Raw genomic sequence first — 23,420 nt, 5'->3', positions numbered from 1 at the left:
AAAGTGCTAACTGTTCATTCGCCTTCCGCAAAGGGGTATATGCCTCAAAATATATAGCTACTCTATTATTTAACGGCATAGATGGTTCAAGAAAAATCGACAGCCGAGTTAACTGTATGAACACCTACTACCAAACAGTTTTTTGCAGGGAGAGTAGATCTTTTAAAAGGCAAAGGTACAAACATAAGATGTGTCCTTCAGGCACCCTCATAATCGAAATTGCCCAACATACTTTTCACTGCCAACCATGCCTAATTACAATGGCAACACATATCTTAAAATACTACATTTAGGACTTGTGTTATTATAGCGGTTAATATTTCTGTGGATTGGCCTCTCACTGTATGAAGTGCAAATAACAAGTGGCAAGCTTCTGGTGATACGCGCAATTTACACTGGACTATGCATTTGAATATTAGATTGTTTGGGTTACTAGACTATGTCTCCAGAAAAAGAAAGAAAAAAAAGAAAAAGAAAAAAAATGTAATTATTCAGTTAGATAGCCACACCATGGATTTATTACTTTCTGATGAACAAAAATGGTAATGATACTCCGAAATAACTCAATTGAATGTCAAGGGGCAGGTCCAGAAGCAGAATTCGATACGCAGGACTGCCTTATGATGCCAAACTTCCGTTTAATCTGGCACTGGTTGAAAGAGTGCAGCCATAAAACTACTACCGTTAACAAGGTGCACCATAGAAGATGTAACCAGTTGAAAAATCTGCGAGGAAACATTTCCTGTACTAGGTGAGAGTGGGAAGACATTTGGCCTGAATAAAGTTAAACGTGTTTTAGGCGGATTAGCTGGGTACTATAAAATAAACCAGACAAAGCAAAACTCAATCCGTTGGAAATGAGTTTTGGTTTTAAGAGATGGCATCTACTACTGCTCATACCCTCTACACAAAAAAAATTGTAATGAAAAATAGATGCATGATTGATCAGGCCTTTTTAAGCCTGTTGAGAACACATTTCCACTTTCCTCCCCTCCCCCACCCCGCACCCCGCACCTCCTCACCCCCCACCTACCCTCCTCCCCACCTTCTTCTTCTTGAGTTTCAACAGAAGCTGCGCTATGCCGTTTTGAACTAACTGGCGTCTCTTGAGAAGATAAGCAGGAAAACCCCTATATAAAGATTTGGTGTCGTGAATTTGTGAAATGATCAGGGCCTGTATCACAGTTTTCTGCTGCCGGAGTAGATTGATACATTTCTTTAAAACTTTCAAAAATACAAAGCAAGACCCTACAACTTCAGCCACCTAGGGTCCAAACGAGACAACTGTCAAAGTTCACCTCCCAGATTACGAGCCACAGTGGTGGGGTCAGGTGGTGGCAGTGGCACACCACTAGGCCAACAGATGTCATCCCAACTAGGAGGAGGTAGACTGAACTGCAACATTACCATTTTATCAGCATTGCATAGTAAGTTACTAGAGTGCGTTCACTGAAACACTGCTGTAATGCAGGCCTTAAACTTACTAGAAGTGTTGGGTGATTTTCTGTTTAGGATAAGAAGTATCTGAGTTTCATCTGCGTAAGACACTATTTGCACACTGTAAGATTCAACAAGTGTAGCCAGTGGAGTCATTTAAACAAACAGCGTTGGGCTTAGTGCCAAACCCTGGGGGACATCGAAATCTAAAGGTTTGTGTTCCAGGGAATATGGAGCCATCCATACGGATTGGACCGGACTGCACATTAAAGCAGTTTGCAAATCCAGAAATGAATTACCCACTACTTAAAATACTCTTTTGCATATATGATAATTTGTTATATATATATTTTTTGTTTTAAATAAGGGCAATCTGAGCCCTTCTCCAGGGTCTTCCTTATTATTGCCTTAAATGTTGGTTAATTAGGAACAGTTTATAAATTACAGTGCCTTCAAACTATCAGTGATGGATACATCTTGAGTGTTTACTTCATTAGGTCCCACTGACTACAGACAAAGACTGAAGCAAACAGTAAACTACTGATGCCACAATCTAAACACCATAGCCCCACCCACCAGACACCGAGCCATATTTATCCAGGCAGGTGTATAACTTCTAGGGAAAGCATTTTGTATGCTTATGATGTGCAATTCCAACTAAAGAGCCACCCATAATGGTCATCAGAACTTTTTCAACTGAACGCTTATATAAATGACATGGGAAAGAGAGGATTCCTGCATGAGGAACGGTCAGAAGGTCTCTACAATAAACAATGCTAAATGTACAAATAATGAAGTCTAATATTGTGTCTCTGCAACGCTGTATAATTATGATTTGTGGGGTCAGAGGGTGGTTTAGCTGTTTAGGGCTCTGAGATTGAATGCATGACAAGAGCTATACCCCTAATGTATCCATTCACTGATAAGAAATATCACTAATCCACCCAGGGCATTTAAACATCCAGTGTGTGAGCAGAAAGAGGTATCAAACACTATGACCACCTAAGTGGGGGTTTGGGGAACGACAGGCTAAGTTAGGACTAGCCCCATCTGCGCCCTCCCTAACCAGAATCTACATTACCACAAGAGAATGCAAGACCAAAAGTTCAGTAGTTATCCCCCATGGAATGTTTGTCCTGCCTCTTAGGAGGAAACCTACTAGCCTGTGTGTTTCAGTGTTCACCGGGGCTTCTTATGATAAAAATAAAAATAAAATATGGCAATACCACATATACCACCCTGGGTGTCATGATTCATCACCAGCCAGCCACCACGTGGATAAGTCCAAATACTGGAGATCAAGCAGGTAATACAAGGTATCTGGGACAGGTTAGATAGTTTCACAGAGACTTAAGTCAGAAATTGCACAGGGAGAGAGAAGTCTCCACTACATGATACTGTGTCTTAATAAGCAAGATGCAAAAACAACAAGGCGATGGATGGAATGCTTGAATTAATCTCAGCCACCGGCAATCGTTCAGGCCATATCCCAATCCATTGTTTTTCGACGACCATGCCACCTCAGCTTGGACCCAGCCATATGAAAATCAGCCTTGAAGTGCCCTAACCTGGGCAGAGAATGTGCTAGAGGAGAGTGGCTCCGTGAATTTACCAAGGAGTACATTTTTGTAGTAGCGGAATGTGGGATCAAATGTGAGTGAATAAAAATACCGGGCACCCTCCCTTTTAATTCCCTTTATTATGAAGAGGGTCCAAACGATGACTGAAAGAGTCTTGCCGATGCCTAGGGTGCTAATAACCCATGCACACATTGGGATTACATGTTTCAGCCATATCTGTGCCCAAGGATGGGGGCCCTGGCTTTCTTCAGGACAAGGATTCCTACTGTCCTACAGTTAACAGCAGTCACATTCACCATGCACGCAGACTTACAGTATCCACTTGCATTTGTCAGCTAGTACAGTTTCCCTTGACTCTGGGATAAATGGTCATGGTTTTGGGAAACAGCAGATTTAGAGCAAATACAGTTGCACACAACATAACAGGACATATAATAAACCATGTATACTGTTGTGCCACTGCACGCATCACCCATGTAGGGAAACACTGCAAACCACCATAATTCACAGTGAATGTTGTTCACAATGTGTACAACATACTTATGCCGCTCACTAAACTAGTAGTCTCTTACTCTAAACTAATTTGCAGAGCGTCCCATTAGCTTTTTAATTTAGAATTGTTTTCACATGTATTGGCTTTGAGGGAACACTATTTATATAGCTGGGTATTTTTAAAAGTTTATTTCAAAGCACATTAAAAAGTGGTATACATGTGAGGGGGGAAGTTTAGTGTATATAATGTGCATTTTCCTCTGGAGGCCTTAATGAATCTGCTGGAATGTTGGCTTGGAAGACATTTTAGAGACAGAATACATAAAAGTGTGTGATAAAATCCTACGGTACACACATGGCATTTGACTAGAAGTATTGAGCATGTACGTTTGAAATGGTTGCGGATGAAAAGAAAAAAAAAGGGTTAAAAAAGATTTAAAAGTATCAAATGGTCAAATCATGGTTACCATTAAGCATTGTCGGACTCACATAGGCCTGTTTACATGTCTGTGCACTTTGGGACTGTTGTATCTAATTAGGACATCAGCTTGCGATAAATATACCTATGTCACAATATGCCCTGGTCTTTTTATATGTGAAGGTTTCAGAATAAATGTGGCCACATTCAAACTGGTGAAAATACAGGGAGTGCAGAATTATTAGGCAAATGAGTATTTTGACCACATCATCCTCTTTATGCATGTTGTCTTACTCCAAGCTGTATAGGCTCGAAAGCCTACTACCAATTAAGCATATTAGGTGATGTGCATCTCTGTAATGAGAAGGGGTGTGGTCTAATGACATCAACACCCTATATCAGGTGTGCATAATTATTAGGCAACTTCCTTTCCTTTGGCAAAATGGGTCAAAAGAAGGACTTGACAGGCTCAGAAAAGTCAAAAATAGTGAGATATCTTGCAGAGGGATGCAGCACTCTTAAAATTGCAAAGCTTCTGAAGCGTGATCATCGAACAATCAAGCGTTTCATTCAAAATAGTCAACAGGGTCGCAAGAAGCGTGTGGAAAAACCAAGGCGCAAAATAACTGCCCATGTACTGAGAAAAGTCAAGCGTGCAGCTGCCACGATGCCACTTGCCACCAGTTTGGCCATATTTCAGAGCTGCAACATCACTGGAGTGCCCAAAAGCACAAGGTGTGCAATACTCTGAGACATGGCCAAGGTAAGAAAGGCTGAAAGACGACCACCACTGAACAAGACACACAAGCTGAAACGTCAAGACTGGGCCAAGAAATATCTCAAGACTGATTTTTCTAAGGTTTTATGGACTGATGAAATGAGAGTGAGTCTTGATGGGCCAGATGGATGGGCCCGTGGCTGGATTGGTAAAGGGCAGAGAGCTCCAGTCCGACTCAGACGCCAGCAAGGTGGAGGTGGAGTACTGGTTTGGGCTGGTATCATCAAAGATGAGCTTGTGGGGCCTTTTCGGGTTGAGGATGGAGTCAAGCTCAACTCCCAGTCCTACTGCCAGTTCCTGGAAGACACCTTCTTCAAGCAGTGGTACAGGAAGAAGTCTGCATCCTTCAAGAAAAACATGATTTTCATGCAGGACAATGCTCCATCACACGCGTCCAAGTACTCCACAGCGTGGCTGGCAAGAAAGGGTATAAAAGAAGGAAATCTAATGACATGGCCTCCTTGTTCACCTGATCTGAACCCCATTGAGAACCTGTGGCCCATCATCAAATGTGAGATTTACAAGGAGGGAAAACAGTACACCTCTCTGAACAGTGTCTGGGAGGCTGTGGTTGCTGCTGCACGCAATGTTGATGGTGAACAGATCAAAACACTGACAGAATCCATGGATGGCAGGCTTTTGAGTGTCCTTGCAAAGAAAGGTGGCTATATTGGTCACTGATTTGTTTTTGTTTTGTTTTTGAATGTCAGAAATGTATATTTGTGAATGTTGAGATGTTATATTGGTTTCACTGGTAATAATAAATAATTGAAATGGGTATATATTTTTTTTTGTTAAGTTGCCTAATAATTATGCACAGTGATAGTCACCTGCACACACAGATATCCCCCTAACATAGCTAAAACTAAAAACAAACCAAAAAACTACTTCCAAAAATATTCAGCTTCGATATTAATGAGTTTTTTGGGTTCATTGAGAACATGGATGTTGTTCAATAATAAAATTAATCCTCAAAAATACAACTTGCCTAATAATTCTGCACTCCCTGTAGAGGCAGGCCAAACTTGGGGCACACGCACACAATCCCCCACCCCCAATGTCCCCTGGTTGAGATGGTAGTGTGTCATTATACTCAAAACGTTGAGGGCCATTATGGCATAATGCATTACAAAATGTGTTGTTGTAACGGAACCCTAATCAGCATTTCTTAATATTATTTCAATAACTTGCAGGGTTCATTCTTGGGGGATACTTAAATATATATAGCCTCTCACCACTGAGATAAGATTATCTGATTCAGGACTGAAGGAGAAGTATTTTAGTAAACAGACCTAACTGGTCTGAACCAACATGGTATCAAGAGATGCGCGTGGCCATGTTGGCTATCAGCACCAGCCAATCTCTGGTGCATTTCAGCGTGATGTGTCACCATTCTTTGCGGAATGTCATATGATCAAGGAAGATGCATGGCTCATTAATGACGCAGACCCCCTTGGTGCTGTCTTGGCCCTCAGATACTCCGTCATTATCGCTACACAGAGCGCTGTTTTGATTTGAGTCAGTTTTAATTATGTAGGTCTTTGCCAAACACTCATTTCAGCAATAGATTGTGTCAAGCTGATTTTTCCCAATCCTGAGAAGGCAGTTAAAATACTGTAAACGTTGACATGATCAAAGGCAAATGTATTTATTTCAGTCATGTTGGTGCCTGCCATGGTGTGTTCTCTAATCACCTTTTAAGTAACTATTGAATATTCTTTAACACTTAACAAATATTGGTATAATTTTTCACTGGTGGACCACTTAGTGCAGTTAGAGTATTCTCTACTTTCATTTTATACTTTTTTCTATTTTTTTGTTTAGATCAAAAAAAAAAAAACTCTTATACCACAGCTGAGAATGTTCTAGACTCAGACTAATTAACACTGACCCTGTGAGTGGGAGCCAGGGGAACAAGATAATCTCCATGCCATGGGGCCCAATGACACTTACCCACTTACCCAGTGTACATCTGTTTGTGGCATGTTGCGCTGCAGATTCACATGCTGTGCACTGTTCCTGCCATCTAGTGTTGGGCTCGGAGTGTTACAAGTTGTTTTACTTCAAAGAAGTCTTTTCGAGTCACGGGACCGAGTGACTCCTCCCTTTCGGCTCCATTGCGCATGGGCGTCGACTCCATCTTAGATTGTTTTCCTCGCATAGCGTGAGGTAGAAATTGGTAGAATAAGGATACTAAAGATGCCCATGCAATGGAGTAGATATGTATGTACATAGTTTGTGGTAAAGGAATATGTATTTACATATATACAATTTAAATGCAACTAAAACGGCTACAGGCTCCCGGGGAGGTGGGAGGGCGCATGTGACTCTGCAGCGCAACATGCCACGAACAGATGTACACTGGATAAGTGACATTTTCCGTTCAATGGCATGTGTAGCTGCAGATACACATGCTGTGCATAGACTACAAAGCAGTAATCCTCCCAAAAGTGGTGGTTAGCCTGTAGGAGTTAAAGTTGTTTGAAATAATTTTCTTAATACAGCCTGTCCTACTGTGGCTTGTTGTGTTGCTACATCTACACAGTAATGCTTAGTAAATGTATGGAGTGTAGACCAAGTGGCTGCCTTACAAATCTGTCATTGGTATATTACCTAGAAAGGCCATTGTGGCACCTTTCTTTCTAGTGGAGTGTGCCCTTGGTGTAATGGGTAACTCTTTTAGCTTTGAGATAACAGGTCTGAATACATTTGACTATCCATCTGGCTATGCCTTGTTTGGATATAGGGTTACCGGCATGTGGTTTTTGGAAAGCTACGAACAATTGTTTAGTTTTACGAAATGCTTTTGTTCTGTCTATGTAATACATTAGCGCTCTCTTTATGTCTAATGTATGCAGTGCTCTTTCGGCTACAGAGTCTGGTTGTGGAAAGAAGACTGGGAGTTCAACTGTTTGGTTTAGATGAAACTGTGATATGACTTTTGGTAACAATTTTGGATTTGTACGGAGAACTACTTTATGTTTGTGTATTTGTATAAAAGGTTCTTGGATAGTAAACGCCTGTATTTCGCTAACTTCGTAGTGAAGTGATGGCTATCAGAAAAGCTACTTTCCAAGTTAAGAATTGTATTTGACAAGAATGCATGGGTTCGAATGGTGGACCCATGAGTCGTGTAACGACAATATTAAGATTCCACGACGGTACGAAAAAGCGAGATTTGCCTTTTGTAAGTGTATTAAGTAACTCACAATGTTTTGTATGGAGGCCTCTAACGGTATGATTTGATTTGCTTGGCAGTAAAAAACCTTTTCCATTTATTAGCATAACAATGCCTTGTTGTGGGTTTCCTTGATTGTTTAATGACTTCCATGCACTCTTTTGAAAGGTTTAAGTAGCCAAATTCTAAGACTTCAGAAGCCAGATTGCTAGGTTGAGTGATGCCGGGATTGGGGTGTATGATCTGTTTGTGTTGTGCTAACAGATCTGGTCTGTTTGGTAGTTTGATGTGCGGTACTACAGAGAAGTCCAACAGTGTGGTGTACCACGGTTGGCGAGCCCACGTTGGTGCTATGAGTATTAGTTTGAGTTTGTTTGGACTCAGTTTGTTGACCAGGAAAGGAATGAGCGGGAGAGGGGGAAAAGCATAAGCAAATATCCCTGACCAGCGGATCCATAGACCATTGCCCTTGGACTGAGGGTGTGGGTACCTGGATGCGCAGTTTTGGCATTTTGCATTTTGTTGCAAACAGATCTATGTTAGGTGTCCCCCAGCGGTAGAAGTAATCTTGTAGAATCTGGGGATGTATTTCCCACTCGTGAGTTTGCTGGTGATCTCGACTGAGATTGTCGGCTAACTGATTGTGAATGCCTGGTATATACTGTGCTATCAGGCGAATGTTGTTGTGAATTGCCCAATGCCAAATTTTTTGTGCTAAGACACAGTTGTGACGAGTGTGTCCCCCCCGGTTTGTTTAGATAATACATTTTTGTCATATTGTCTGTTTTGACAAGAATGTGTTTGTGGACTAGAAGGGGCTGAAAGGCTGTTAGTGCTAGAAAGACTGCTAGCAGTTCTAAGAGATTTATGTGAAGTTGTTTTTGTTTACTGTCCCATTGACCTTGTATACTGTGATTGTTGAGGTGTGCTCCCCACCCAATCATGGAGGCGTCTGTTGTGATAATGGCGTGAGGCACTGGGTCTTGAAATGGCCGCCCTTTGTTTAAATTTACAGGGTTCCACCACAGAAGCGAAGAGTGTGTTTGGCGGTCTATCAACACTAGATCTTGGAGTTGACCCTGTGCCTGCGTCCATTGTTTTGCTAGGCACTGTTGTAAGGGCCGCATTTGTAGTCGTGCGTTTGGGACAATAGCTATGCATAAGGACATCATGCCTAGAAGTTTCATTACAAACCTGACTGTGTATTGTTGGTTTGGCTGCATGCTTGATCTTATATTTTGAAACGATTGAACTCTTTGTGGACTTGGAGTGGCAATTGCTTTTTGTGTGTTGAGTGTGGCTCCCAAGTATTGCTGTATTTGGGATGGTTGTAAGTGAGATTTTTGGTAATTTATAGCAAACCTTAGGTTGTGGAGAGTATCTATTACATAGTGCGTGTGAATTTGACATTGGTGTTGAGTGTTGGCTTTTATTAGCCAATCGTCTAGATACAGGAATACATGCATGTGATGTCTCCTTATATGAGCTGCTACTACAGCTAGGCATTTTGTAAATACCCTGGGTGCTGTTGTTATCCCAAAGGGTAATACTTTGAATTGTTAATGTTTGCCTTGTTTTACAAACCTGAGGTATTTCCTGTGAAATGGATGAATGGGTATGTGAAAATACGCATCCTTTAGATCCAGTGTTGCCATGTATTCTCCTTGTTTTAGTAAGGGAACTACGTCCTGTAGTGTTACCATGTGGAAAAGATCTGATTTGATGAAGAGATTTAACATTCTGAGATCTAGAATAGGCCTTAACATTTTGTCTTTTTTTTGGAATAAGTAAATATCGGGAGTAAATCCTGATCCTTTCTGGTGATGGGGTACTAGTTCTATGGCTTGTTTTGCTAGTAGTGCTAGGACCTCTATTTGTAATAGGTCTAGATGTTGAACCGACATTTTGTGGGATCTTGGGGAACATCTGGAGGGAATTTTGTGAACTCTATGCAGTAACCAAGATTGGATAATTGATAGAACCCATGTGTCTGTGGTAATGTCTGACCAATTGCTGTGGTATTTCGTTAATCTCCCCACCACTGGTGATGTGTTTTGGGGGAAGAGTGACATTGAAGTCACTGCTTGCTACTAGGGGTCTGCTTGGCAGGCTGAAACTTTCCCCTTCCTCTTGGGAACTGTCCTCTGTAGGAACCACAAAACCCCCCTCTCTGGTACTGAGACTGGTAAGTGGGTTTTGTTTGGGAGGTGGATGGCTCTGAGGGTTGGTGTCCAAACCCTCCCCTAAACTGTGGCTTCCTAAAATGTTCCCCTGTATTGCGAAGAATAGAGTGCGCCCATGGCTTTGGCCGTGTCCTTTTTCATTTTCTCTATTGCGGTGTCCACCTCCGGCCTGAATAGTTGGTGTTGGTTGAACAGCATATTTAATACCGCCTGCTGTATCTCTGGCTTAAAACCTGAACTTCGTAGCCATGCATGCCTTCTGATGGTAACTGCTGTATTGACACTCCGTGCCGCTGTATCAGCAGAGTCCAGTGCAGCCAGGATCTGGTTGTTGGAGATGACCTGTCCATCCTCCACCACCTGTTGAGCACGTTTTTGATGTTCCTTTGGTAGATGTTGGATAATATCCTGCACCTCGTCCCAATGTGCTCTGTTGTAACGGGCAAGGAGGGCTTGTGAATTAGCAATACGCCACTGATTAGCCGCTTGCGATGCCACTCTTTTCCCTGCCGCATCGAACTTACGGCTTTCTTTATCAGGGGGTGGTGAATCCCCTGACTGAATTTGCCCGCTTTCTTGCAGCCCCCACTACAACGGAGTCCGGAGGGAGCTGTTTTGTAATAAACACAGGGTCTGACGGGGAGGTTTATATTTTTTCCTCGACCCTTGGCGTGGTGGCCCTTCCTTTTACTGGTTCTTGTAAAACCTGTTGTGCATGTTTAAGCATGCCCGGTAACATTGGCAGGCTTCGATACAAAGCATGCGTGGATGCCAGAGTGTTAAACAGAAAGTCATCCTCCACTGGTTCTGAATGCATCGTAACATTATGAAATGTTGCTGCTCTGGCCAGTACCTGTGTGTAAGACGTGCTATCCTCTGGAGGTGAAGGCTTTGAAGGATTACACTCAGGACTGTTGTCCGAAACTGGTGGGTCGTATAGATCCCAGGGGTCTGCATCGCCCTGCGTCATCCCAGTGAGTGTGGGGGACTGTGCCATTGGTGTACCCACTGGTGACAGTTGCGGCGAGTGAAGTGGGGACGTTTGTGGTGAGAAATGTGGGGGTGGTGACCTTTCTCTAAACCACTTTGGCTTTTGGTTGCATTTCAGTCTCATGAAAAGCCAGTTCTCAAACTTGAGCGGAGGGATGGTTTGTATTTTCCCTGTGTCTTTTTGGATTTGTAGTCTTGGTTGAGTTTGGTCAAGCACTTCCAAATCCAGTTCCTGCTATAATCTGTGCCTTTCCTTGAGCTGTTGAGAGAGCCCCTGCTCTTCCGTATAGGAAGTCTTTTTCAGCTCCGAAGGCGGTTTTACCGGTACCGAAACCCCTATGGATACTGTCGGTCTCGGCTCCGAAAGGCTTTTTCGAGGATGGCTCCACCCAACCAAATCGATGTCGACTCTTTTCGGTGCCGGTTTCTCGACCCGAGTCGGAAGACTTCGGCATTATTTTGGCCTTTTTCGGTGCAGATGATGGTATTTGGTCACCGCCTTTCTTGTGGGTCGAACCATTGCCTTCCGGCAGTGGCGTCCCCGAGGCCTTTTGTTTCTGTATCTGACCTTGGGTCTGGGACGGGGCAGGTGTACTCAGTTTTTGCACCGCAGTCGGTGGCCGATCCCCGGAGTCATCAGAGTCCGAACCTTGAATGGAAATTCTCATTTCTTCCTCCTCAACGTCGAGGTGTTGTGTCGACTTCGATGCCATCTGCAAATGTCTTGCGCGTTGATCTCTTAGGGTCTTCTTGGATCGAAAAGCTTTGCAGGCCTCACAAGTATCCTCTCTGTGTTCTGGCGACAAACACAGATTACAGACCCGATGCTGGTCTGTATAAAGATACTTAGCGTGACACGTCGGACAGAAACGGAAAGGGGTCCGGTCCATGAGTCTTCGACGACGGGTGTGGTCGGGCCGACCAGGCCTTGGCTAAGTGCGAAAGCCCCGAAGGGCTGCCGAAGCGGTTTTGTTGTTTGTGCTGATGTATTTATACTAAACGGGTCCCGAACGCAAACAATACAGACGGATTTCGATGTTTTTCTAAGTTTTCCCGATTCGAATTACGGAGCGAAGAGGAACACATCCGAACCCGATGGCGGAAATAAAACAATCTAAGATGGAGTCGACGCCCATACGCAATGGAGCCGAAAGGGAGGAGTCACTCGGTCCCGTGACTCGAAAAGACTTCTTCAAAGAAAAACAACTTGTAACACTCCGAGCCCAACACTAGATGGCAGGAACAGTGCACAGCAGCTACACATGCCATTGAATATATATATAAAATATGTTCTGTGCAACCATATGCATTTTACTGTGTGTATATCCCAATACCATGAATCGCTGAGACAAGCAAACCTACTTCCAGCTCACAAATGCAAGTACTGCAAGTCTGCATGCTGAATGAATGTAATTAATGTTAACAGTAGGGATCCTGCTCCAGAAGAAAGCTAAGGGGCCCCATCTTGGGCCCACATATGGTTAAACACTGAACACCCAATAGATGCCTAGGTAATCCGCACCTTAAGCATCACCAAGACTCTTTCAATCATCTCTTGGACCCTTCTAATAATAAAAGAAGTTTAATTAAGGAGGGTGACACATTTTTACACATTGGATGTCATATCCCATTACTACAAAAGAGTACTCCCGGATAAACTGAGGGAGACACTCTCCACTAGTACATTATTTAGAGAGTGGGTGGCCAGTGATGAAGCATGACTTACAGAATGGTGTGGTAGGCCATGCCATGCATTTTTTGAAGTATTCCTGGTGAATACATACAGTGAAGAGCACAGGACGATAGATTTTCCTGTAAGGGTAGGATAAACAAAAAGTACTGACACTTTGGTCTCAACTGCTCCTGTGGTAAAGCAAGAAGGGGTAACACAAAACAAACATTAAAAAAAAAAAAAATAAAAAAAAAAAATTTCAATACAAAAAAGTTAAAAAAAAAAAAAAAACACAGAAGCTAGTACATGTGAAACAAAGATGTGCCTACCTTGTGAGTTTATCCCAATTTGTTTATGGAATGCTGGGGTGTAAAAGTCATACAAATAAACACTGCCTTCGGTCAAGTTTCTTGCAAACAAATTATTTCCTGTTTGCTAAGAAACGCCAAACTATTAGAATCCTTGATAATTAAAGCACTGCAACATTACAGGGCTTGAATTGTTACAATAATTTTAATTTCCTTACTTTCTTGGGTGTCACTTCTGCAGGTATAAAGATGATTATTGCTTAGGGACAAAACAGGGACGCCTACCCTACACAAGATATAGTCTTAATTGAATTATATCATTAATGTCAGCTGTTTTGCTACTTGAATTAGGCCCAGATTAAGATGTTGGCGGTAACAGTCCATGACATCTTTAGATGTTGGCTATCCTACAGAAGAATGCCCGCATTTTAATCGTTGTCTCTGCCAAGAAAAACTGCCCACGTCGATGGCGAGAGTGGGGAAAGTGGATGCCGGCAGGACCCCAGCCATGCGCCCCAGTGTGCAGATTTAAATGTGCCTTATCGCTAAGAAAAAAAAGTGGCAGTCCAACCTCCATGTTGGAGTTGGCGGATGAAAACTTACCTTTTTTTCCCCCCATTTGACCTCCATCTTTAACTGGACACCTTCTGTCACAGCTGCCACAACCCACAGAGAAAACAAAAACCCCTGCCCCAACCCCTACCCAGTCGCCGAGCTTGAATGTAAGGACACCCCATTGCCAGGGTACGTTGGGTGGGCATTGCATGGGAGGTCAAGACCACTGAAGGCATATATATGTCACAGTATTTTTCTTTTTTTTAAATGTACGGTGACATGCATATGTGCGGTACACAATGGTGTCACATGCCTGGGGGCACACTGGCACAACACGCCTATCGCACACATGCACAATTGTCATTGTGCTGTCATCATTCATTGTCAGATTGATTCTGGCACCACAATGATGGTACACTCACACTGGACGATGGTGTCCATGTTTGCGCATTGCAAGGGGACTTGTACAAGTAGGTTTGTGCTATCTGTTGTGTATGTGAGTCAGTAGGTGTGTGTGTGGATTGGCTGGTGGAGGGAGAGGGTGATGTGGTTGTGCCTATATGTGCAACTTGCATGTCAGATCGATGTGTTGCCGTTTGACACATTCAGGTGAATGTTGTGTGGCAGGTGTGATGTGTGTAGTTGTGTGTGTGAATGTGTGAGTGTAGCTGAGGGTGTAGTTGGTGGTTGTGTCATTTGGGCCAAGATCTAAATAAGGTCATTAGACAGCTACTTTAAAGACTGAACTACTATGAGAATGTAGGAAATGTGCGCAAGTGAGACGGAGGCTTGGTGTCTGGTGAGGATATGCGGCTGTTCAGGTATTCTGGATCCTGTGTTGTGTAGGGCTTTTTATGTGTGCGTAAGAAGTTTGAATTGACTGCGTCTGTGAATAGAGAGTCAGTAAATCTTTCTGAGGAGCAGTGAGGTGTGGGTCTAGCGTTTGAGGTCAAGAATGAATCCTGAAGCAGTGCTCTGGAGTCAGTGTAGGAGTTGTTTGGAGATTCTGGCGTAGGCAGGGTTGCCACAGTCCAGTCTGCTGGTGACGAGTGCTTGTGTGACAGTCGGTCTGGGGTTCTGATGGAACCATTTTAAGATCTTTCGTAGCATGCATAGGATGTGGAAGTGGGAGGTGCACACTACATTGACTTGAGCCATTATGTTGTGCTCGTCATTCAGAAGGATCCCTGGATTTCTTGCATGGTCTGTGGGTGTGAGTGTTGGTCATAGCTCCGATGGCCACCAGGTGGAGTCCCATGGGTAGGTCTTGTTGCCGAAGACCAGTACTTCATTCTCGTTCAAGTTGAGCTTCAGGTAACTGGTTCACATAAAGTCTGCTACCACAGTCATGCAGCTGGTGAAATTGGTTCTGGTGGTTGTCTTCTTGTGTGTTTTAAAGATGATGAGTTGCATGTATTCAATATAGATGACAGTGATGTATAATAAGTGATGATGTACTGTGATCAGAATATGTTGGTGAGCTGTGTAATGTACATGCTAAAAGGTGGGGGGGACCAAGGGATACTATCCCTGTGGGGGTCCCCATATCTAATTCTTGGTCTCTGATATGAAGGGTGGCAGCATGACTCTTTGGGTTCTTCCCATGGGGAAGGAGGAGATCCATTTGACAGTGAATCCTTGTATACCAAACTTGTGGAGTCTTTTGATGAGGGTGATATGGGAGACTGTTGAAGGCCACCGAAAGGTCCAACAGAAAGAGGGCTGCTGTTTCTCCTCAGTCTAGGATGATTTGAATGGCAAGATGAATGCTTTTTCAGTGGGTCTTTCTGAAACCTGACTGAGTGTTGTCTGGAACAGTGGTTCCCAATATTTTGTCTCCTGAGGACCCCCACCGAAACACTACTGGAAGCCGGGGAAATTTGAGAAAGCTTTTTCACATACGTATGTGGTGGGGAAAGGAAGTAAAATCATAAGGGCCTCTCATATTTCCATAGCTTCTCTGTCACATGTAATTCATTTGTTTTATAGCACCTCTCATACCAGTGCAGGGTGCCGGAGTACTTTACAGGGTACTACGAAGGTGTAGGATTCAAGTCATCCACACTGGTAGGCATTTTCTAAAGAGTGCTTGGTATGGAGAAGCACATACTCAGGTTTCGGAACACAGTGATTAGCTTTGACTTCAAAAATAAGAATGTATATCTACACAAGCAAACCTTTTTTTAGCAGCATAAGGATAGTGAAAGACCGGGGGTGAGGGGAATTTTAATATGTGCCATGCAGTTTGCATGCAGCTCTTTGATGGCAGTTCATAGCTCACTGTTCTAGAATACGATTGTAACTTATGAACTGCACAGTAACAATAGAATCTCTGTGACAAAAGCAGTATCCCACTTAGCTATGCACATAAAATACTTTTCTTTGCATGATACACGTTCTTTGCAGCAGACATATTAACCATCTGTGCCATCCTCAATGAGACAAAACTCCCATCTCTCTCCAGCAGGTACATTAATCACCATATTATCTGAAGCTGCTGGTTGTACATGGAACTTTGCAGTGCTTTTAATACTGCTGCACAAATGAAGTAAGAAATATAAAAACATGCAAGTGTTTCTGTGATGAGGCCCTAGCTAGAGAAGTGCCTCCCTTCTGACCGAGGCCTGTGGAATGTGTCACGTAAATGGGGAGGGGTGGGGCTGTGAACCACAGGTTGGGAACAACTGGTCTAGAAGATGGTAAAGTTTGGGGTGGGTTGAGAGTTGCTTGTTGAAGGCCCTCTCCATCACTCTGGCTGAATAGGGGAGTAAGGAGATGGGTTGCAAGTTGCTCAATTAGTTCAGATCGGCAGTGGGCTTCTTGATTTTTGCAAGTTTTCATTCATCTGGGAAATTGGCAGACGTGATGCTGTGGGTCAGAGTGGTGCTGATTGGTGTTGTTCCCACATAGGTCCTTTGGGGCCCCTGAGCGGATCATCCACATTATTGCTGCTGTGTCATTTCTGGTGAGGTTTGTCCATTCAGGAAGGTGGCAGTCTTGGTTGGCAGTGGGTAGGTTTGAAATGAGTTCTCTGGGGTTGGCTTGCTGCACGAAGTTGCTGTGGATGTTTGTGATTTTCCTGTGGAAGAAGTTGGATAAGTTGTCGCAGAGTTGTTCAGAGGTGGTGATGTTGCAGACCGTGGCTTAGGGAAATCTGAAATCCTTCATGATCGGGAAGATATCCTTGCAGCTGTTGGAGCTTCCTTCGATGAGCTCCACTAGTTATTTCTTCTTGGTCTCTCTTATTTGCTGGTGATAGCCTCTGAGTGCAGCCTTGTAGGTTGTGGCTGACTCTCCATTTCCTCTCTAGTTGTTTATGGTGTTGATTGGTGTTCTTTATCTTAAAAGGAAAAATGGCCTGTATTCTTAATCCCGTTTTCAAACATACTGGATTTAGATTTGACATAAGCTCCTGTTCCTTCAGATTATTTACAGTGCAGAACAGGACTGGCATATAGCAATTTTACAATGTTCTGAAGAGGTGAAAGCATCATAGACTGCTCCAGGGATAAAGGCTGCCAATAGGTATTTTAACCCTTGTGTAGGTAACCATCAGTTGATGCTACAACTGCACTTCTGCAAGACACCATCAACACAATTCCTACTCACGCAACATATAATCAAGGGAAAAGTGAGGAAACCCAAACAATGCAGGCTGTGGCCTTGAAATAGTTTGCATAGAGCCAGTAACTTTTTGCCAAGAGTAGAGACTCCCAATAAACAGAGTCGGGTAACAGCCACGCTCTTTTGACCACCTTGCACATGACATTTCAGATATAGCTGTACAAGTTGGTAAAAAAGGAGACATTATCTCCTTCAAAACTAAGAGGAGGTGGAGTGAACCGAAATCAGCATGACCCTGCCCACTCAGCAGAACTGGTTTCATTGGCAGACCCATGTTGCCACATGCATGGTGGCATCTGTGTCATCTGGTGCTGGGGGAGGGGGGGGGGGGGGTATTTGGATTACAGGGAAAGAGCTTGGCCCTTATGAAGAATGAGCTCCACAGCTACTGTCCAACGGGCTATGCTGTGATGGGCGAAGCAATTAGCACATTGGTGCCTGAGGGAAGGCTGACCCCTACTAAAATTGTAGACTTTTGCTGGTTTGAGGTGGACCGGAGAGCCTGCATGGAAGCAGGGCATCACAAGTGGACTGGGCACCTGCTGAGAACAGGCAAGATTGCATAACTGTTAGCAAGACTAACCCAGATATTCTGTCTCACTTATGTTTCCCAAACTTTTTTGACCCACGGCTCCCTTGAACTGTTGGCCATTGGCTGTGGCTCCCAGTCATGTTACTTTTCTTTGGTAGGTGAGGGATGTGAGTCTGGCCTCAGGAGTACTTCTATTTTTCTCCATGAAAATAACTGGGATGAAGGTGTAATAATCATAGATGTAATCCTATTCTCTGTGAAGCCCCTTGCAGTGTCAACGACTGATTGGAGGGACACAGGATTCTCAGAGATGTGAACCGTTACTGCACTGTGGTGTAGTGCGCTTTAAAGAGTTGTGATTTTAGGCTGTTTCAGAGCAGGGTGTGTGAGGCACGGATAGATACAGGAAAGTTGTTTCAGATCCTGGGTGCACTGATAGAGATGGTCTGCTGTCTAGTTTTTTCTTTTTTGCACATTATGGCCTCCAGGCTGATGGTACCAGATTGGCCTAGGAAGCAGAGAGCTGTACAACGTCAATATAAAAATTTACAATAAAAGTACACAATTTCATGTTGTAAGCAAATTCCTTCATCAGCCAGGCACATTCAAATTCCTAAAGAAGCTGGGTTCACTCCAAAATAGTTTGGACCACGCCACAAGAGAAATGTGTGTGAACTGAAGTCCCTACAGGGGTTGATGACCTATCTGAAGGGAGTGTAGGGTGACAGAGGTGGGCTCACTACTGGGTTCTCTTTAATAGACAGGTAAACAACAAACTCCTTAGTTTCTCTATACCCTACCATTCACTTTTCTCCCTATGCCAAGTTACTGAACAATAAAAAATGTTTACACTCACATGTCAGAAGGCACTGTATATAGTTCAGCGTTCTCAGTTTCTGGGCTGGTACAGCTGTGAATGGAGTTGCTTTGTCTTTTATGGAGGTTAAGGAGCCCTATACAGCAATGAAAGCTGGACCCTAAATAGACAATAAGAAGAGTACTAAGCCTGCCTTGCTTTCTTATTGTCTTAGCTCAAATGAAAATGAAATTGTCAATTTGTTCGAGACAATCGCTCTCACAATCAATCATTCATGTGATATACAAAATAGTTTATATGGTTATGAATGGGACAATGGAAAGGATTACCCTTAATATATGTTACATTAAATTTCTTTGGTAATCATCTTTTGCAGATACTCAAAATAAGCTGATTATACCAAATAAATACTTTACTGATATTTATTGGTGCAGGGACAGGAAACTAGAGACCATCCGCAACGTGAAAGCCAAAGTGAGTGGAGGGGAAATAAAGGGAACATTTAATGAAAGGTACATTTGTTCCTTGAAAGTAGCCTTTAAAAAACCAGGCACGGCTATTCCAGCACAGAAAGAGGACACAGGCTGCTGTATCAGAACTCACCCCAACAACACTCTTAAAAAGCTACTAGCAGCTGTCTCGGAAGACATGCATATCCTGCAAGATAGAGTGAAAGATCAGAAGGGCAGGGCAGACGTAATAACATAATGGTGGTGGGCATGCCTAAGAAAGTTCGAGGAAATTCGATGGCGCTAAGATTAATAATTTAAGTTTTACACATTTGATAGAGTGCATATTATTCCAGCAAGGCCTCCTACACCCAGAGCACCACCAGGGCCAGTGATGGCATTCCTATTGCATTTCAGGGATTAAGAAATTACACTTCACCAGGAAGGCACCGTAGACCCCTTCACAGTTGAAAGTGCAAAAGTGTTTATCTTACTTGTTGGTGCAAAAACAATGTGCATCATTTATAACTTAAGAGGAGACTGTGAGAACTTGAGTTAAAATATGCATTGTTTTTCCCAGTAAGACTAAAGTATTCAGGTGGAGAGAATAGCCTTTTTCACAGACCCCACGAAGGCTTGGGATTGGCTGGAAAATGATGATGCTGGAGAACAAACAGATGCGGTGAGGAGACTCACCTGGCCTCAAACACATATAACACACCGTTCAGGCCTAAGGAGGGGGAAAGCCCCACAAGAAGCTTGAATGAAGTAATGGCCCTAGGAGAAGCCTCAGGGGATGCAGAGTCCTATGACAACACCACCACTCGCAAAATAACTCCTACTGTCTGCTTATACTATCTATACTCTTGTTTTTAGTCTAGACAGGCTAATATACTTTTAAGTTCCTTTGGAAACAGGCAGGTCAACTAGAGGCCTAATGGTGCTTTAAGTTATATTTTTTTTCCTCACCCCTACCCGCCCACTCGTTGGTGGGGCCCTTGCATGGGCTGTGTGTAAGGGGTGTGTGTGTGTGTGTGTGTGTGTGTGTGTGTAAGGTGTCTGTGTAAGGTGTGTGTGTGTAAGGTGTGTGGGTGTGTGTGTAAGGTGTGTGTGTGTAAGTAATGCTGGACAGCATAATGCATTGACTATTGTCCGCAACAATTCAGAAGGTAGGTAAGGATACTTAAGTGGAACATTCAAGGCCTCAATTCTCCTCGTAAATGGCACAGTGTCCAGGCTTATATTAAAAACTGGGGGTCCTGGTCGCATTTTTTTGGGAAGCCCACCACAAAGAGGCTACTAAAACGGTGGCATAGGCTTGTACATTACTTGACACACTCTGCATTTTCTCACAGAGTTCCGATTTGGGTCAGACCTGGAATACCTTTCCAGCCTCGGAGAGAAACAACTGACACAGTGCGGGGTGATCTATTGTAGCGGAAGGTAGACAGGAAGTAAACGTCTCCCCACTGATTAGTATCTATGCCCCAAATGTGGAGCAGGATTTCCTACAAAGCCTGGCCCCACACTGGACTAGCAGACTACATTACACACGTGATTTGGAAGGGGGCGGGGGGGGTACAACTACACTAAACGTATTGCAGATGTTGAGTTGGATAGATCCCATCTCCCCCACTCCCCCACTTTAGGGGGGGGGGGGAAATCAGCAGACTGGAGAGGATGTGGATACCTACATTAAGATTGTTGGCTGCCAATTGTCAATTTGGAGCGTTGGGAGTTCAGAGATCAGTTAATTTGTCAAGGGTTGGACAGGTCTTTCAAACAAAAGATGCTTTCTTTGGATAACCCAACATTGACAGACTATTATCATCATGAAAAGCATTGAATCTTCTATTAAATCAACAAAAGAGATAGACCCCTACGTACTTATAAGAGTGGGTGACAAACAATTACGCTTGTTAGTGGACTCAGGCGCCAGGATCACAATGATTACACAAGAACTGTTCTATCAGAATTGGAAGGGACGCACTGTTTTGCCACCTGACAGAGCTTCGGTCTCTTATGAGGGAAGGAGAATTGAACTGCAAGGTTATTTTGGGGAAATTATGGAATTCAAGAGGCAACAGATATTTTTCCATATATGTTACAGGAATAGGCCTAAACATTCTAGGTTGGTTTCATCAGTGTCTTTTTAGTATGGTGTTACGGCCAGGTACTGGTGATCAGGTAACGGTGATTAGAGATTTCAACGAGAACGGGAAGTAGGGAAGATTAAAGGGGCTTAAACATAAAATCAAGGTTAAAATGAATGCTACACCTGTTCAGCATAAACTAAGGAGTATGCCATTTATTATCAGGGACGAATTGGAGAAGGAATTAGAAAGCTTATGCGAAAACGCAATCATTGAACCCACTGAATCCTCATTATGGATTTCGTCTTTGGTGGTAGAAAAGAAAAAGAATGGTGAGCTGAGTGTATGTGTGGACCTGAGAGCACTTAGAGATTTGGGTAGACTCGCATCCTTTACCAAAGCTAAGTGAAATGTTGTCTACCACTGAAGAGGCCAAGGTCTTTACGAAGCTTGACTTGGCCAGTGCATACCATCAGGTTGAGTTGGATCCAGATTCCAGGTACTTAACCAGCATCTGTGTCACCATTGGGAACTTTCTAATACTGCTGCATGCCATTTGGTCTGGCGTGTGCGGCTTCAGTTTTCCAAAGGATAATGAGTACACTACTTAAAGATGTTTTTATCTAATGTGCTAGTTTTTCGAGATGATGTTTTGATCTATGCGGCTAACCAACTAGAACACAAGATTTTAAAGCAGGTGTTGGAAACATTTTTGTTTCATGGGGTTGTTCTCAAAAGAGAAAAGTGTCAGTTTATGAACTCATCTGTAGAACACCTAGGTCAAGTAATTTTGGCAGACGATATTTACCCGAAACCAGGTTTGATTGATGTCATCAAAGCAGCACCCTCACCCAATGACAAGGCTGGAGTCAAATAGTTTTTGGGTATGTGTGAATTTTATTCTCGTTTCACTGCTGGTTTTCAACAAAGGTCAGGCCTATATCTAATCTGTTAAAGCATAAATGGGATTCAGAATGTGCAAATGTGTTTGAGGAAATAAACCAACTGTCTATGGCAAAGGTGTTAAGGCCTTATGATCATGATCTCCAGAGTCACTGGACTGTGGGAGTCACTTGGACAAAGTTGCTGAGGTCCATGGACCACACTCGTCGTGCTGAGAGGGGACCCAGAGGACCAGTGATGCAGTCTTTTGTTGCCTGCGTTTGCTGGGGGAAGATTCTGTCGACCCACGGGAGATTTATCGGGCCGGATTAGAGGGATCAAAGTTACCGCTGGCGGGTGGGCTCGGTGCAGCTGTAATGACCTCGACTGACAGAGGAGACCCCATGAGGTGAGAGAGGAGTGCCACGGGGGTAAAAGAGCCCCAGAGACGTGGACCCTGTTTGCAGTGTGATTCGGCAGGGGGAAAGAGACTGACAGACCATCTCCTCCCTGGGCCTGTTCGGACCCTACCTCTAGATTCCGGCATCCCCCCACCAGCTCAGAACTGGTGCATCTGGCTGCCAGAGCACATACCTTGGGGAACGCAAATCAAGGATCTCTGCTCTTGCCCATGTGGGACACCCCATGCAGGCTTACCTTTCCTGGGCCTCTGAGCTGCGTGACTGGTGGCCCAGCTTGCTGCATACCCAGCAGCCATCTCTTGGCCTGCATTGCTTCGGAACCCGGGTGTGGTGGTTCATAGAGGGGACACGGTGGGTTGGTGCTGCCTGTCCCCCCCACCCTTCCTCTGGGCAGCGGTGATTCCTTCGAGCCCTAGCCCCCTAGTGACAGAAATTCACGCGCCACTGCAATGCCACCCCTGATCTGTGGGGACTGACGGTGCTTCCCGTCTCTGAAGGCAGGGCATAGCTGAGGTGGGCCTGCTCAGTGCTGGTCGAGCCTGTGGGCCCGTTGGCACCTACTGATCATCAGGGGTTGTTAACCAGCCAATGAGAAGTGTACTCCACCTGCCATCACTGGATGGGCCTTATTCCAGGAGACGGCGCTAAACCAACACTGCCCATCGGCTATGTGGTGGAAATGGCTGAAGGAAGCATACAACGCCTCACGTGGCAATCTCCAGTAGTTATGACTAGGCACTGAGGACATAGCCGGACACTCCAGCTGACTCACAGAATCCACAATGGCAATCCCTCAAGCACAGACTGCGTAACTGAGTTTGTCACCTCCAGCACCACTAAACATACCACATTCCTCTTACAGGGGAGCACCAAGTCCACGAAACTGATTCCACAACTTATGGGGTGGGGGACAGTCCCAGCAGAACCTTTGTGGTGGCTCTTCTACACATACTCTTGAGGCCCATGTCCCTCCTATGCACCTAGTGCCCACGTCAGATAAACTAGATGTG

General features: G+C 44.0%; 1 protein-coding gene across 4 annotated transcripts in view; it reads right to left on the bottom strand.

Moving 5' to 3' along the window:
- The window catches only part of MTMR4 (myotubularin related protein 4), a 570,772-nt gene that overhangs the window by 531,712 nt on the left and 15,640 nt on the right, over positions 1-23,420 (bottom strand). The window contains exon 1 of one of the 4 annotated variants that reach the window (XM_069226857.1): positions 18,604-18,724. The exons of 2 other annotated variants lie outside the window; for them this stretch is intronic. The gene's annotated coding sequence lies outside the window, so the exon portion shown is untranslated. Of the gene's footprint in view, positions 1-18,603; positions 18,725-23,420 lie in introns of those variants that run through there. One more of the 4 variants, XM_069226855.1, reaches the window with a different exon arrangement.

Source organism: Pleurodeles waltl, chromosome 3_2 (genome assembly GCF_031143425.1).
Source record: "Pleurodeles waltl isolate 20211129_DDA chromosome 3_2, aPleWal1.hap1.20221129, whole genome shotgun sequence".
NCBI lineage: Eukaryota > Metazoa > Chordata > Amphibia > Caudata > Salamandridae > Pleurodeles > Pleurodeles waltl.
Note: the sequence above shows the minus strand (reverse complement) of the source record. Positions and strands in the feature narration are given on the sequence as shown.